Source organism: Manis pentadactyla, chromosome 5 (assembly GCF_030020395.1).
Source record: "Manis pentadactyla isolate mManPen7 chromosome 5, mManPen7.hap1, whole genome shotgun sequence".
Classification (NCBI taxonomy): Eukaryota; Metazoa; Chordata; class Mammalia; order Pholidota; family Manidae; genus Manis; species Manis pentadactyla.
The window spans coordinates 155715851-155726543 of record NC_080023.1 but is presented as its reverse complement, the minus strand read 5'-3'; positions in this window follow the sequence as shown (position 1 = coordinate 155726543).

The following is a 10693-nucleotide window of genomic DNA, read 5'->3' as shown; positions in this document are numbered from 1 at the left end:
TGGGTGGCTACCGATTACTATGGAACCATGGTAGGGTGCTTCACTGAGCCTCTGTTTTCTTCTTTACACAGTAGATACCATTTACTGAGTAACGGAGCAGGTTCTTTTCCCCTGGAGCCTCAGTTTCTCCGTCTGCATAATGGAGAAAGTAACAGGACCTGCCTCTGAGGTGGAGGATCAGTGCGTGACCAGGAGAGCCCAGAGACCCGGGGAAACGGCCTGGAATCGGACGGACCAGCTTTGGCACTGCGGTGCTGTGGAACCTTATTTAAGGCCCTGAGCTCACTTGTAAAATGGGCCTCACACTGGGAGGACCCAGGAGGAGTGCGGTCTGAGTCAGGGCCATCATGTCTGAGTAAGGATTGGTTGCTCCTGTTTACAGACTCTAAGTAGAATTTTCCAAATGGAAGGATTAAAACCCACCTGGGGGGTCCCTAAGCCTCACCTGGGGCTGGCTGTCCCTCCTCACTCCGCAGTCTCTCTGCCTCTCCTGGAAAGAGCAGGCCACCAACCCCACTGCCCCCAAGGGGCCTCACTGCACGGTCCCCTCCTCTCCTTCTAGCCACCTCCCTGAATGACAGGGCCAGGGCTGCTCCCCTGCTCCCCTCCTCCCACGTCCTGAGCCCCCGGCTTCCCCAGACCCTGGCCCTGAGCTGGCCAGTTACCTGGCAGGCCGCCTTCCCTTGGCCTTTGAGCTCTGGCTGCACCTCGGTTCATCCTGCCGTGGCCCTCAGCTCCCCCCAGCCTGCTCGTGGCCTCCTGGGTCAGGGCCAGCTTCACACCCGTCAGTCTGCAACTTGACAGTGACTCCCACTCGCCCTCAGGCCTCATGTCTGGTCCTGCCTCCTGGACAAAGCCTCAGAATGTTTAGGCGCCTCCAACTCAACACATCCAAATGAAGCCACTGTCTTCCTCAATACCCACGCCTCTAGCTGATCCCCACCTGCCCTGAGGCCCATCACCCCAGCCCGCCCCAGGCCTTGACTGGGCCCCCCCGCTCCCCAGCCCCCCAGTGCTCTCTCTGCCAGGTCAGCTCTCCCCGGAACTGCTCCCTGCCTGTCCCAGCCCAGAGGGCACTCACCGACACATCTCCTGCCAGGCAAGGCCAGGGTGCTTGGACCTGCTTCCTTCCAGTGAGGCCGGATTTCTACTTCCACCTCCCACTATCAATCACTTGCCTGTCTCCACTTCCTCCTTGCCCTTCACAAATCCCACACCCCACCACAGGAATTACTTCCAGTGCACTTAACACTTCATTCTGCTGAATTTACCTGGCAAAATCCCAGTCCGGGTTCAGTCCTGTGAGCCTATGACCAGCTGCACCCCTGGCTGCAGAAGTGTCGGCTGCAACAGTGCTCAGCTGGGCCCCACAACCCTCTCCTGGGGAGTCTGGGTCTTGCTTTCCAAGTCCGTCCTCTGCGCCCTCGCCCTGCCTCACCCAGCCGCCCTATGATTGCCTGAGCCCTCCTTCCCCTCATGCCAGTGCATCCCTCCTCATCCTTACGGGCTTTGCCCCTCCAAGACTCCCTCAGTATCTCCCACGAGCAAACAAACATGTTCTGGTCACTCAGCCCCCGTTCTCCCACCCCACTTCTCTGCCCCTTTCCAACCCACTGATGTGACCACTTTCTCCTTGAAATCCCTCCCTTGGCTTCTACGGTGGAGAATGCTGACTGGTACCCCAGCAACTGTCATCCTATCCCCCCTTCAAAAAGAACCCTCAGGGTCTCATAGGGTGGCCGTGCATCCAGCCTGATTTCCCTGCTTCCACTGCTGTCAGGAGTGATGAGATGACCACACTGCTGAGGGAGGTCACCCCACCTGAGCTGGTGGGCAGCATGGCGGGCATATACAACAGCAAGCCCTTCAACCAGGCAGAAATCAAGCGCACGTAGATGATGAGGCACTGCCTGGCACTACTCTAATCACCCACAAGCCCACGAAGCACACCAGCCCGGCACTTGGGCCATCCATGCATAGCCTGCTCTGTCAACAAAGTCACAGACTTCTTAAAAAAAAAAAAAGTGTACGGTGCTGTATAGGACTTTGGGAAAATCTTAAACGGAAAGGGTACATCCTTCTTTACCTCCATCAGCTGCCTGGAACTTGTGTACGATGGCTGGGGCTCCAGCAGCTATCCTGAATGACAAGGCTACACCCTGGGGACGGTGGAATGGAACCTGGGTCCCTGATGACCTTGTGGTCACCATTCTAACCCTGAACTGCCAACTAACTGCTCTTATCTTAAGGCACTGTTATTTTGGATTTTCTGCAGCCAAACAATCTTAATTGAAACAGCTTCTGTTTCAGTTGACCCTCCTGGCCTCCCTCCTCATTCCCTGCTGGCTCCTGCCTTCCAGACCTCCACAGGCAGTGTCACAGATGATACATTCAAAGGCCCTCCTCTCTCCTCTCAGTCCCTCTTTCACCCTAGTGAATTCACTTAATACCCCTGGGCTTTAATTGTAGGCTTATGGCTCCAAATCCCTATGTCCAGCATAGACTGGCAGAATTCTGTATTCAGGGGTCTGTTCAACATCTTATTGAGCACATCGATGTCTAACAGCTCAAATTAGGCTATTTCAAAATCACTGATCCCCTCTTCCCCTTCAAAGCTCTCAATTGTCTGCCTCAGAAAATGGCAGCACCTGGTTGCTCAAGCAAGCGCCCAGGAGTCCCCTTGAGGTCTCAGTCCCTCATTCCCACTTCCGAATCCCAAGCTTCCCTTGGGAATGCCCCCCCACCCCATGACCCCAAGCTACCCCTTTTGTCCAAGCCACTATCAGTGCTCACCTGGCTGCCTGGGCTCCTGATTCTCCAGAGAGCCACCCAAATAATGCAGAATATGTGTACAGATTCAAAGGCAGTAGGAGACTCCAAAGACATTTCATACTTGCAATGGGTTTCTTTAGTCTACCCCTCCAGACTTCCCTGGAGTTGTAGAAAATTCTCCTCATTCTTCAGTTACTTCTTTGGAAAAAAAGGCTAGAGGAGAGGATTAAAGATGGCAGCGTGATGGGTGACACAGAGAGGCCTCCTCCCAAAACCACATATAATACAAATATATTTAATACAACAAATCCTGAAAGAGCAACAGGAAAGAAGGCTGTGCCAGACTGCATACACCTGGAGAAAAGAGAAGACCTTACAGAACAGGGTAATGTACCAAAGCCGTGATCCTGAGCCCCTCCCCCACCCCAGCTCACCAGGGGGAGGAAGAAAAATGGAGCAGGAAGGGGGCGGAGGCCTAGGACTGCGGAACACCCAGCCCTGGAGATCTGCTCTGGGAGCACAAACCTACATTACATGGTGCTCTGGAGATCAGTGGGGTTGGAAAACAAAGACAGGTGGAACACTTGGAGAGACTGAGACTCCAGCCACTTGTGGAAAACAGGGATCCACATCCAGCCGCTCTAAGACAAAAGAAAGGTGGGCAACCTGAGAGACTTCCTAACAGGGAGAGGGCTGCTAAAGGGGCAAGGACTGCACAGAGCTTTCTGCTCAGGAGAAAGGACAGGTGGACAGAACTGTCTCAGAGCATTCAGCCCAGCAGGTTGGGAACTTCAGGAGTTTCAGGTGCTCGATCCCCGTGGCTGGCTACGCAGCTCCAAGGCCCCCAACCATGGTACGCAGCCTGCTGAGCCTTCCTCCTGGCCGCATAGCACCAGCTCACAAACCGGCAGCCCCTGCCCTGGCCACAGGCCAGCCAGAGGGAGGCCCCGCCTACGGCAGCTACAGACACAAAGCACAGAGGCTTACACCTGTGTGCTGGGGCCACTAGTTCTCGCAGTGGAGACAGGCACCGCAGCCAGGAGGCGGGGAACAGCTCTTCCTCCCCCCAGGCACCAGCACTGCTCTGCTGCAACCCCTAACATGGCTCCAGGGGCTGGGCACCTACAAAGGAGTGCTTCTGGGCAATAGAGGGCACCACATACAAATATAAAATGACAAAGGAACCTAGTTCAAACCAAATTCCCACAAATACCAGAAAAAGGGCCAAGTAAAACTGTAGTCATCAATCTTTCTGAAATTTCAAAACAAAAATCATAAACACAGTCATGGAAGTTCAGAAAAATATTCAAGAACTCAGAGACAAATTCAGGACTGAGATTCAATCATTAAGACATTCAATATCTGAAATGAAACATACAATGGAGGGATTGAAAAACAGAAAAGATGTACTAGAGGAGACAGTAAATGGAACAGAAATTAGAGAAGAGGCATACAAGGAAGCTGAGGCACAGAGAGAAAAAAGGATCTCTAAGAATGAAAGAATACTGAGAGAACCATGTGACCAATCCAAGGGGAACAATATTCGCATTATAGGGGTACCAGAACAAGAAGAAGAGAGAGAAAAAGAGATAGAAAGTGTCTGTGAGGAGGTAATTGCTGAAAACTTCCCCAGCCTGGGGAAGGAGATAGTTTCTCAGGCCATGGAGGTGCACAGATCCCCCAACACAAGGGACCCAAGGAAGACATAAACCCAAGCAACAGGATACACATTCTTCTCAAGTGCACATGGAACATTCTCCAGAATAGACCACATACTAGGCCACAAAAAGAGCCTCAGTAAATTCAAAAAGATTGAAACTGTACCAACCAACTTCCAGATAACAAAGGTATAGAACTAGAAATAAATTGTACAAAGAAAACAAAAAGCCTCACAAACACATGGAGGCTTTAACAACATGCTCCTAAATAATCAATGGATCAATGACCAAATTAAAACAGAGATCAAGCAATATATGGAGACAAATGAAACAACAGCACAAAGCCCCAAGTTCTGTGGGATGCAGCAAAGGCAGTTCTAAGAGGAAGGTATACTGCAACCCAAAACTATTGAAAGAAGGAAGAACAATCCCATATAACCAGTCTAAACTCAGAATTAATGAAACTAGAAAAAGAAGAACAAATGAGGCCCAAAGTCAGCAGAAGGAGAGACATAAAGATCAGAGAAGAAATAAATGAAATTGAGAAAAATTAAAAAATAGAAAAAATTAATGAAACCAGGAGCTGGTTCTTTGAGAAAATAAACAAAATAGATAAACCCCTAGCCAGACTTATTAAGAAAAAAAGAGAATCTACACACATAAACAGAATCAGAAATGAGAAAGGAAAAATCACGACGGATACCACAGCAATACAAAGAATTATTAGAGAATACTATGAAAAATTATATGGTAACAAACTGGATAACCCAGAAGAAATGGGACAACTTTCTACAAAAATACAACCTTCCAAGACTGAACCAGGAAGAAATGGAAAATCTGAACAGACCAATTACCCACAACAAAATTGAATTGGTAGTCAAAAAACTACCCAAGAATAAAACACCTGGACCAGACAGCTTCACCGCTGAATTTCATCAAACATTTAGTGAAGACCTATTACCCATCCTCCTTAAAGTTTTCCAAAAAGTAGAAGACGGAATACTTCCAAACTCATTCTATTAGGCCAGCATCACTCTAATACCAAAACCAGGCAAAGGCACAACAGAAAAAGAAAATTACAGACCAATATACCTGATGAACACACATGCAAAAATACTCAACAAAATACTAGCAAACTGAATTCAAAAATACATCAAAAAGATCATTCATCATGATCAAGTAGGATTTATTCCAGTGATGCAAGGATGATACAATATTAGAAAATCCATCATCATCATCCACCACATCAACAGAAAGAAGGAGAAAACCACATGATCATTTCCATAGATGCTGAAAAAGAATTCGACAAAATTCAACATCCATTTATGTTAAACACTCTCAACAAAATGGGTATAGAGGGCAAGTACCTCAACATAATATAGGCCATATATGACAAACCCACAACAAACATCATACTTAACAGTGAGAAGCTGAAAGCTTTTCCTTTAAGATTGGGAACAAGACAAGGATGCCTGCTCTCCCTCAGATCTGGTGGTCGTAGCCATGCCAATCAGACAACAGAAAGAAATAAAAGGCATCCAGATTGGTAAGGATGAAGTTAAACTGTCACTGTTTGCAGATGACATGATATTGTACATAAAAAGCCCTAAAGACCCCACTCCAAAACTACTAGATCTAATATCTGAATTCAGCAGAGTTGCAGGATACAAAATTAACACACAGAAATCTGTTGCATTCCTATACACTAACAATGAACTAGGAGAAGAGAAATGAGGAAAACAATTCCATTGCATCAAAAAGAATAAAATACTTAGGAACAAAGCTACCCAAGGTAGTGAAAGATCTATATATGCTGAAAACTACAAGACACTCATTAGAGATATTAAAGAAGATACCAATAAATGGAAATACATCCTGTGCTCATGTATAGGAAGAATTAATATTGTCAAAATGGCCATCTTGCCTAAAGCAATCTACAGATTCAGTGCAATCCCTATCAAAATAGCAACAGCATTCTTCAACAAACTAGAACAAATAGTTCTAAAATTCATGTAGAATTACAAAAGACCCCGAATAGCCAAAGCAATCCTGAGAAGGAAGAATAAAGCTGGGGGGATTTCACTCCCTGACTTCAAGCTCTACTACAAAGCTACAGTAATCAAGACAATTTGGTACTGGCACAAGGACAGACCCAAAGACCAGTGGAACAGACTAGAGAGCCCTGATATAAACCCAAACATTTATGGTCAATTAATATATGATAAAGGAGCCATGGACATACAATGGGGAAATGACAGCCTCTTCAACAATTAGTGTTGGCAAAACTGGACAACTACATGCAAGAGAATGAAACTGGATTACTGTCTAACCCCATACAGAGAAGTAAAGTCAAAATGCACCAAAGACCTGAATGTAATTCATGAAACCATAAACCTTTTAGAAGATATCATAGTCAAAAATCTCTTGAATATAAACATGAGCAACTTTTTCCTGAAAACATCTCCTTGGGCAAGGGAAGCAAAAGCAAAAATGAATAAATGGGACTACATAAAGCTAAAAAGCTTCTGTACAGCAAAAGATACCATCAGCACAACAGAAAGACATCCTACAGTATGGGAGAATGTATATTAAACAATATATCCGACAAGGGGTTAACATCCAAAATATATAAAGAACTCACACGCCTCAACAAAGAAAGTAACAAGAGACAAAGAAGGACATTATCTAATGATAAAGGGGTCAGTCTAGCAAGAGAATATAACCATTATAAATATGTATGCACCCAACATAGCAGCACATAAATACGTAAAAAAATATATGAACAGAATTAAAGGGGGAAATAGACAGCAATAGATTATTTTAGGAAACCTTACCACACCACTGACATCAATAGATCAACCAGACAAAAAATCAACAAGGAAACAAAATTCAACATCCATTCATGATAAAAACTCTCAACCAAATGGGTAAAGCTGGCAAGTACCTCAACATAATAAAAGCCACATTGACAAACCCACAACCAACATCATAAGGTACTGAACAATACATTAGATCAAATGGACTTAACAGACTACAGAACACTCCAACCAAAAGCAGCAGGATACACATTTTTCTCAAGTGTACATGAAATGTTCTCTGGGGTAGATCACATACTAGGTCACAAGAAGAGCTTGAAATGCAAAAAGATCGAAATTGTATCAAGCAGCTTCTCAGACCACAATGGTATGAAATTAAAAATAAATTACACAAAGAAAACAAAAAGACTTAAAAACACATGAAGGCTATCCTACAGTATGGGAGAATATATCTGTAAACTACATATCTGACAAGGGGTTAACATCCAAAATATATAAGTAACTCACACGCCTCAACATCCAAAAAGCAAATAACCCGATTAAAAAATGGGTGGGTGATATAGCAGACAATTCTCCAAAGAAGAAATTCAGATGGCCAAGAGGCACATGAAAAGATGGATGCTCCACATCACTAATTATCAAGGAAATGCAAATTAAAACCACAATGAGATATCACCTCACACCAGTAAGGATGACCAGCATCAAAAAGACTAAGAACAACAAATGCTGGTGAGGATGCAGAGAAAGGGGAACCCTCCTCCACTGCTGGTGGGAATGTAAACTAGTTCAACCATTACAAAAGTAATATGGAGGTTCCTTAAAAAACTAAAAACAGAAATACCATTTGACCCAGGAATTCCATTCCTAGGAATTTAACCAAAGAAAACAAGTTCTCAGATTCAAAAAGACATGTGCACCTCTATGTTTATCACAGCACTATTTACAATAGCCAAGAAATGGAAGCAACCTAAGTGTCCATCAGATGAATGGATAAAGAAGATGTGGTACATACACACAATGGAATATTATTCAGCCGTAAGAAGAAAACAAACCCTACCATTTGCAACATGGATGGAGCTAGAGGGTATTACGCTCAGTGAAATAAGTCAGGCAGAGAAAGACAAGTACAAAATGATTTCCCTCATTTGAGGACAAGTACAAAATGATTTCCCTCATTTGTGAAGTATAAGAACAAAGCAAAACTGAAGGACCAAAACAGCTGCAGACTCACAGACTCCAAGAAGGGACTAGTGGTTACCAAAGGAAAGGGGTGGGGGTGGGGACAGGGGAGGGGAGGGGGTGATGGGGAGGGAGTAGGGGATTGAGGGGTATTATGATTAGTACACATGGTGTGGGGGGATCATGGGGAAGACAGTGTAGCACAGAGAAGACAAGTAGTGACTGTGGCATCTTACTACACTGATGGACAGTGACTGCAGTGGGGTATGGGGGGGACTCAATATGGGTGAATGTAGTAACCACATTGTTTTTCATGTAAAACCTTCATAAGTGTATATTAATGATAACTTAATTTTTAAAAAGCTAGAAGCACTAACTTATAAGCACAGGTTAGTGCAAGCTTTAAAAAATTTTTACTCAAATAATAATCGTAATAAAGTCAAGTCAAATAGCAATTTAAATACTCAAGAGCTGGTACTTTCATGTTTCTAAGCCCATGGTTTTCCTATTTCTTTGATTCTTCCCATGCAAGGGGATTTATTCCTGTCTCTCCTCACCCTCCATCCCCCAGCAGGTACGGATTATAGTATTTTGCTTATTATTCACAGCTCAGCCAAATGATGTATCCTGGATTTGCTTTTTGGTGTGTAATTTTTACTTTCTGGAGTTTTGGCTTCATTTTCCATTTCTTGTTTTGCTTTCCATGCCTCAATACTAAATTATCCCTAAATTTCTTGCACAACTGGAAATCTCTGAATACATACAACTACAGCACTCAAGAGAGTCTACTGGTGTTTTGTTCTTGGCATCACCCACCTACCCTCTCAGGACGTCTCTAGGCTTACTGCCCAAGACCCTTCATGCTCATCCCAAGGTAACCTTTTTCTGTCTCTTGTGTTTAAGCCTCAAATTGACTGGATCTCATGTTTTGCTTTGTGTTACTCCCTTCTTCTGATGTACATTCTTCAGTAGTTTCCTGGAAAGTTTGCATGGCAGATAAATACATGCAACTTCCTACGTCTGAAATATTTTAGTAAATATCTTACTCCTAGCTTACTAATAGTTTGTGTATAGGTTGGACTAATGCTTTAAATAGATTCTGTGCTATCTTCTCAATTGAGTATGATTGGTCAGGCTGAATTCATTGACACTGGCTTGTGTCTACCAATTTGATGTGTTTGGCAACCTAGTTTTTCTGTGGCAATGACTGAATTCATGAGATCTCCTATTTTTCCCCTGGTAATGCACCAGAACCTGCATTTGGTGTGGAAAGATGGCTAGGGTTCTCAATGACAAACGTGTAAGAATGCAGTTGGCCTGCAAGTCAAACGCATCCAAGGCGCGCTGGGCTTCCCATGTGCAAAATCCCATTGCCCAGGGGCCTGGGAGGCCAGGACCTTTTGGTTCAGCAGTCATCTGGTTTTCCTGAAAGCCAAACTGAGCCTAAACTTTCCTCAGGACTTCAAGGGAGAGTTTCAGAATGGGAACTTTAGGATAAACAGAGGGTGGTGGAGGGATTAAGGGAAGAGAGGGAGGCCTGTCCACAAACCCTCACTTGGGAACCAGACCACCTCCTTCCCCAGACAAAGGCCCTCCCCTCCTATAGGAACCTGACCTCACTGCTGTTTACGCTAATCAGACCTCCTTCTCCTGTCATCCTTCTTGGAGAAACTCAGGACAGGACACCAGAACCTCACACTTGGATCCCAGCCTCCAACAGCCTCTGAGAACAAAGAGAAGGTACTGGTGGCCATACCTGTGTTTTAGCACTGAATCTGAGATCACTACCGGCCAGGGTCCCACTGTCACCCTCTCCTCAGGGTGTGCTTCCTCAGTCTGCAAGGACAGGACCACACACAGCCATTACCGAGTTTTACTTGGGATTAGGAGACAACTACTTGAAAAGATTATTTCTATATTAAGACAAACATGGAGATATCATGAAGTGGGAAATTCCTATGATCGTTCATTAAGACAGAAGACTTTGAAGAAGTTTTGCCAACCCCTAGGCTGCCAAGGGTACAGTTTTACTTCCCTGATACTGTTAAGAAAACTTCAATGGAAAACTTAGAAAAGTGTATTTGCTAGATGGAAGAATTCGTGGAGGTTACTTTTTTGGAAGAGGAGGCCAGTTCAGGTTTGTAATACATAGTTCTGAATCTTACCTCTAATAAGAAACAAAAGACAGTACGAAAAACTTAATAAAAAATAAATACGTGTGGTTTCTGGGAGAAAACTCCTGGAATGCTGCTGGATGACAGTGGCCTA